At 47.3% G+C, this 5,832-nt stretch overlaps 1 long non-coding RNA gene across 1 annotated transcript; it reads left to right on the plus strand.

Moving 5' to 3' along the window:
• The first annotated feature begins 3,176 nt into the window (after window positions 1–3,176).
• On the plus strand, window positions 3,177–5,360 carry LOC149356903 (uncharacterized). The gene is made up of 2 exons (XR_016291711.1): window positions 3,177–3,350; window positions 4,129–5,360. It is a non-coding gene; the product is annotated as an uncharacterized LOC149356903 (long non-coding RNA).
• The last annotated feature ends 472 nt before the right edge of the window (window positions 5,361–5,832 follow it).

The following is a 5,832-nucleotide window of genomic DNA, read 5'->3' on the forward strand; positions in this document are numbered from 1 at the left end:
TCAGTCCAACTATTATGCACCCCCCTTTTCCAACAGGCGGTCTGTAGAGGTGGAGATAGGTAAGCCCAGCGCCCTCTTGATGTAACAACTAATAAGTGCATCGATGCTATCTTTCTCGTTCACCCTAATATCGAGGAACGACGTGGCGTAGCACATTGTGCTGGTGATATATGCCTGCATCAATTTCAGGAGGCTACATCCTTTGAGGCATCTGCCCTTGAGCGTGACCCTCCTGAAGATCCCTGTTACTTGCACAGCGTAGTTGCTGACCTTCTTGATAGTTCCTTCGTTATACCCATCTTCTTAGATAAAGAGTCCAAGGATCCTGATTTGATTGACTTTCGGCACGGTTTTGCCCTCGAACTTAATTTCGAAATTTTAGTCGCACATGCACCGGAGTGCTTTCGGATTGTATATGAAGAGTGGATCTTTGCGGGGAACACGCAAGGCCCCTTTTGGCCATGTGGGACACTGCAGTGTCTGCTGCTGCTTGAAGGCGCTCTTGTATCCTGCCGTCACTGCCACTGTTCATCCAAATGTGAATGTCATCCACGTACATGGTAAACTTTAGGCCTTCTATGTCCCTGAGGGCAGCGGGAAGGCCCCTCATCAAGATGTTAAATAGGAAGAGAGTACCGAGCCCTGCGGCATGCCCTTACTTCCTGCAGGTGGACAGTGTTGGATTCTAGGTCCTCAAATTTTAGTTTTGACGTGCTGTTTGGTAGGAAATACTTGAGGTAATTATATGTCGTCTCGCCGATCCCTATATCTCCTGAAGCCCCACAAGGATCGCCGCATGCTTAAAATTGTTGAAGGCTTTGGTTAGATCTAAATCTAGAAATGCCTTCGCGTGTTTGGATCTTGAATTTATAGTGTTGTGTTGTAAAGGAAGCATCAGGCCGTGCATGCACAAGCCCGGCCGGAACCCGACCATCTCGTGCAGCCAGAGGTCTTTCTGCTGCACGTAGCGCGTTAGTCTGGCCTGAATCACGCGTTCCATACGCTTTCCTATGCACGAAGTTAGGGAAATGGGTCTGAGATGGCCCAATTTGGGAGGTTTGGCCGGTATAGGGATTAGCACCACGTTAGTAGTTTTCGATTGCTGAGGGAGACGGTGGCTAATCCACACCTCCTGCATGTATTTGGTGAACGCCGTTATATACGTGTAGTCCAGATTACTGAATGTTTTGTTCAAAACCCCGTCAGCGCCGCAGGCCGATTACGTCCTTAAACTCAGATTAAACTCAGAATTTCAGCCCTGACCTCAGCCTCTGTAATGGGCACATCGAGAGTCTCGTTCAGAAGGCCCTCCTACTGCAGGAGGGGGAGCGTTGTCGTGTAGCCAGTGTAGGTGTCCACTAATTTTGCCACGAGCTCCACATCCGTCCCTCGAACGCGTGCCTGGCTTTTGCCAGTCTATTGCCTGATTGTGTTTTTGAATTGTCAAGGTCCAAGGGGTGTCATAGCATGCCCGTCTTCGAAAGGCTCATGTTCTCTTCCATTTCATCACACCTACTGCACCAGTTTTACTCGGAAAGTTTAATTGCACAATCCTCAATTTCCTTATCATGCCTCGCTATTCTTCACCTCAAATTTTGGCTCCATCTCTGCGTGCGTAGAACCTTTTGCATGCCCCGTTTAGCTTCTCACATGAGTGTATTAGGAGTTAGTCCATTTAAATGCCGTGTTACTCACAGGTCACCGTTGGTAGAATGCGCATGCTCTGTAGTCTACGAGCTTCCACTATCGTGCAAAAAAGTATACATTGGTCAGACAGGCCGATGTATTAATGTTCGCCTGAGGGAACATCTTAATTCACTATCAGACACCAGATACTCTCATCTGAAAGATCATTGCCGCGAGTGTGGGAAGGAAAATGATAAAAAACAGAAAAAGTGCCGCCCTTTGGTCACAAAAACTAAAATTTTGTTTAGACACCGGGATAAATTGACAAGGGAGATTATGGAAGCTTATTTCATACGAAAGAAGGAATCACAGTGTATCAGCCAGGCATCTTTAGCATTAGTTAACAAAGAAGTGTCATTTTTAGATAATTCGTGACTTGCTTCATTTCGGGATTCAGGGGTGCTTTTGTTCAGAGTTCACCATGTGGCATATTGTGCGTTTGATGGTCTTGATTCCACTAGACCAATGGTAGTTGCTCTGTTTGTTCACGTGAGTGTGATGTATATATGTTTTCGTTTTTCAATAAAAAATTCAGTTTCGAGTCAGCGCTCGTCTTTGTGTCCTCTTACTTTGTCCGTCGTTTTGTTTCGCGCTGTTCCCTCCCACGATTCTCACATGTGCAGGAGTTTGCTATCGGCGGTCGCTGGCGCGTCATCCTCCAGTACCTAGGTTGTGGTAGTGGGTCTAACGTGGTGCATGATGGCCCCTGCCCATTGGTCAATATTCTGAACGTTTCCCCCTACAGCAGAGGTTTCCCTGATTTGCCTGAATTTATCCCATTCAGTTACACCGGGTTTCTTTTCATGTCTTAGTTTGATTGGTTTGGTTTATGGGGTTTAACTTCCCAAGGCGACTCAGGCTATGAGAGACGTAGTGAAGGGCTCCGGAAATTTCGACTACCTGGGGTTCTTTAACGTGTCTTAGTTTGACTCCCCTTATAAGGGTTAATGTGAAGACCTACTGATCACTCTCAAAGTTGTGCTCGGCGTTTCTCCAGCTAATCTCTTCCACACAAACTGGTTTGATCTACAGCCCAGCAAGCCACAAACCTCCAAGAGATGTCGGGATTAAGTCTAAACGTCAATGTACCGAGGCATAATCTCTGTGATGTCTTATTCACCAATCTTTTTTCGTGGAAAATCTGGAGACGTACCCACGACATTATATATGCCTTAACCTAGACTCCTCGTAGATATTACATGCGACATCCTGGAAATGAAAGTGAGATATGATTTAAGAATTCCATATTTTTCAATCATTCGATATTTCGCGTTGCCTTACTGCATTTAAAGTTGGAAATTGCTATTGACTGCAAATAGGTGGCATGACCAGTGCTGCCTGTATTTTTGCATGTGTGTTCGTGCTTGCTTCATGGAAACATTACCATGCCTAAATAGAAGAAAAAATATTGGACGTAGTAAAGGCAAATGCACACCCATCAGAATTCTGACTCAACTGGGCGCAGGTGGTTTAAAATGCTAGTCACCATCTGCAGCGCCATGGACGCGTCGTCTTCGACTGAGACGCAACCTCGATTCGCGGGTTTGTCTGGCCTAGCGCCGCCACCAGCGTTCGACTTCGATGACCCGGCCTCCTGGTCATCGTGGGTGGAGCAATTTGAAGATTTTGCTGTCGCCACGGGTGCGTCTTCAGCAACGGACGAAGTAAGGATTCGCACACTTCTTTATTGCATGGGTGTTCAAGCGCGCCGCATCCTCTCTTCTCTTGGGCTCACCGAGCTGGAAAGCGCGTCGTATGCAGAAGTTAAACGACGCTTCACGGCTCACTTCATACATCCTGTGAACGAAGTTCATGAAAGCTTTCGCTTCCATAAGCGTGTACAACAACCATCCGAGAGCGTGGACGCGTTCTATTCCACCCTGCGTTCGATGGTAAAGAAATGCAACTACGGCTCTTCCAGCGTGGAAGACAGGCTGGTTCGTGACCGCTTCGTTGTTGGCCTGTTCGACACTAAGCTTTCGGAACAGCTTTGCCGAACGCCGGATTTGACTCTCGAGAAGGCGCTTTTACATGCACGCTTGTATGAGGACGCGCAGAAGGAAAGCCAGGAACGAGCTCACAACGGTACTTTGCCTGTGCATGTGGACGCCACCGCGCGTCGCAAATCCATTCAGAGAAACGCTCGTCGAAACGCTTCGGAAAAACCCTGCAACTTCTGCGGACGCGAAGCTCACACACGTGATAATTGCCCTGCGCGGAACGCTGCATGCAGATTCTGCAAAAAGAAGGGTCATTTTGAGAACGTCTGCGTCTCCAAGCAACGCTCATCCGCAAGACACTCGCACTCCATTTCTGTGCATCCTATCGAGAAGGAGAAGACGGAGAACGCCAAGTTCGTGTGTGTCAAGGTCAACGGACTTCCTCTTGAATTTAAAGTGGACTCTGGTGCAGAAGTGACTGTGGTTCCCGCCACCTTTCCAGGTATTCCGTCGCGGCTGGACGCGCCGGAGGGTCGCCTCACCGGTCCAGACAACCGGCAGTTGAGGGTTGCTGGTCAATTTTTAGCTACCCTCGAATGGAAAGGTCGCACTTCGCAGCAGAGAGTCTACGTCCTGCCATCGCAGTCGACGCCACTTCTGGGTTATCCAGCCATCACAGCTCTTGGAGTTGTTCATTTCGTTGATGCGCTGGCACGTTCGCAAGTAAGTCAGGCTCCTCCTTCTCATTCTCCTGGTCAGTTGCCGACGCAGGATATTTTTGATGGCATAGGGACTTTTGGTGCGGAGTACACTATCCGACTAAAACCGAACGCTGTACCTTTTGCTCTGAGCGTCCCACGTAGGATTCCCCTGCCCCTCCATAACGTGGTTAAAGATGAACTTGACTCACTTGAAAGACAGGGAGTTATTAGGCGTATTGACAAGCCAACGGCATGGTGTGCAGGCTTGGTGGTAGTTCCAAAAGTTTCAGGTGGATACCACCTCTGTGTGGATCTGACCAAACTTAATAAGGAGGTTCTCAGGGAAAGGCACGTTTTACCTACGGTTGAATGGGTCCTAGGACAACTAGGTAATGCCAAAGTTTTCTCAAAGCTGGACGCCACTGCTGGATTTCATCAAATCCGTCTTTCGGAAGATTGTCAGGAATTCACTACATTCATCACGCCTTTTGGTCGTTACTGCTACTGTCGTTTACCGTTTGGAATAACATCTGCTCCGGAATTCTTTCAAAGGGAAATGGCTAGAATCTTGGAAGGCCAATCTAATGTTGTTAATATGATTGATGATATTCTTGTTTTTGGGAAAGATAAAGAGGAACACGACCAGAAGTTATCTGAAGTTCTGGATCGTCTAAGCAAAGCAGGTGTAAAGCTTAACAAAAACAAATGTAGTTTTGGCCAACGGCAAATAGAATTTCTAGGCGTAGTTGTGAGTAAAAATGGTATTTCTCCGAGTCCTGACAAGCTTGAAGCTATCCGTTCTTTACCAACTCCGACAGATGTCCATAGTGTTCGCCGGTTTCTTGGTATGGTGAATCACATTGGTAGCTTCCTTCCAAATCTGTCACAGGCTACAGCACCGATTAGAGAACTTCTAAATAAGCATAGCGACTGGTACTGGGGTCCTATGCAAGAGTTAGCATTCAACAAGGTCAAGTCAATGCTCACGTCTTCACTGTGTGTAGCTAAGTATCATACAAGCTACAACACCACTCTGTCATGTGATGCCAGCTCTTTTTGCATTAGCACAATTCTTTTGCAAGAACAGCCCACTTGTGAGCTACGTCCTGTACCATTTGCGTCTCGTGCTCTGTCAGAGGCAGAAAAACGCTACAGCCAGACCGAAAAAGAGGCTCTAGCAGTGACATGGGCAATTTACCGGTTTGACCAGTTCATTCGTGGTATCTCATTTATTGTGGAAACGGATCATCAACCTCTAGTAACTCTTCTAGGGAAATCAGATCTTGACATGATGCCACCTAGGATTCAGAGGTTCCGTATCAAACTGATGCGATATCAGTTCCGAGTTGTTTATGTGCCTGGCAAGCAGCTTGCTACTGCAGACACGCTGTCTCGCACTCCAGTAGCTTCACCTCCCCAACAAGTGGATATGGTCGAAAAATTCTTACAGCTGCATATTTCAGCAATCACTGAGACTCGTCTAATCAGTCCTGATGATGTTCGCA

Source organism: Amblyomma mixtum, chromosome 3 (assembly GCF_055824585.1).
Source record: "Amblyomma mixtum isolate Tamu chromosome 3, ASM5582458v1, whole genome shotgun sequence".
Lineage (NCBI taxonomy): Eukaryota > Metazoa > Arthropoda > Arachnida > Ixodida > Ixodidae > Amblyomma > Amblyomma mixtum.